We start from the raw sequence: 1116 nt of genomic DNA on the forward strand, positions 1-1116 counted from the left end.
GATCTAACAGTGCTGGTCTTTAAGAAAGAAATGGAAAAATCACAATATAGAAATGGTTTAAGAATAGCTTTGATGTACATACAGGAAAGGGAAGCAGCATCACAGTCCTGGCACTAACATTGAGATGGTGCTTTTTACATAATCTCATAGTAAAAGCTCTCAAACCTGTAATTTTCCACCTTGCATTGTCTCAATATGAATTGTCAAATAATTCAGCACCAAAGTAGGCCATTCTGCCAGCTTTCTGAAAGAGAGAGGTAATTAGTCTAATTTCCCTGTATTGTAAGTACGAAAGCAAGTTCTAGTTATTTTAGGCAACAGAAATAGAATGGTATTTCCTGTCGTCTGCACACACATAATGCTGAAATTCAACCTGAAATCCCCATCTTATCATTTATTTATCTGTTAACCTATCACTAGTGGCCTGAGTCATTACAATGCCTCATAACCAGAACTGTCCCAAGGGTCGGACAAATTGGACGACCGCCCCGAGTTTCATGCTTTGGGCTCCCTGCACTGGGACCATAAGCCCTCTGGGAGAAACCTGAAGCCATGCTGGGACTGACCTTTGAGTGAGTGAAGGGGCAGCATGCTCTGATTATGTCTCAGTGCTCATTATATAGTTTGAATCCAAGTTGATTTTAATACTGTGAGGGTTTTCGGCGAGTGGAACTCTGATTTAAAAGCAACACCCGAACAGGGACTTGAACCCTGGATCCTCAGATTAAAAGTTTGATGTTCTACCAACTGAGCTATTCTGAAGAAGGGTCCTGATCCAAAATGTCAACTTTCCTGCTCCTTTGATGCTGCCTGGCCTGCTGTGTTCCTCCAGCTCCACACTGTGTTATCTCTGAGTCCAGCATTGGCAGTTCTTACTATCTCTGATTATTATTGCTGAGTTTGTTTTTTGTTGAACATGAGTTGAACTTCATTGTAATTGGGATAATTCCAAATAAAGGAGGAATATAGAAGGTACAGCAATGCATGGTAATCATAGCAAAATTAAATCTGCAGAATCTAAGACCTTTATTTGTGGAATGGAAATCTGGAGATTTGTGGGGGAAGGAGAAGAGTTGCTGCACAGTATGATTGGTTCCCATGAATGTGGGGTAGTGG

At 41.0% G+C, this 1116-nt stretch overlaps 1 non-coding gene across 1 annotated transcript; it reads right to left on the reverse strand.

Moving 5' to 3' along the window:
• Positions 1–689: 689 nt before the first annotated feature.
• On the reverse strand, positions 690–769 carry trnak-uuu. Its single transcript has one exon. It is a non-coding gene; the product is annotated as a tRNA-Lys (tRNA).
• Positions 770–1116: the final 347 nt, after the last annotated feature.

This window comes from Rhincodon typus, chromosome 10, assembly GCF_021869965.1.
Source record: "Rhincodon typus isolate 14 chromosome 10, sRhiTyp1.1, whole genome shotgun sequence".
Lineage (NCBI taxonomy): Eukaryota > Metazoa > Chordata > Chondrichthyes > Orectolobiformes > Rhincodontidae > Rhincodon > Rhincodon typus.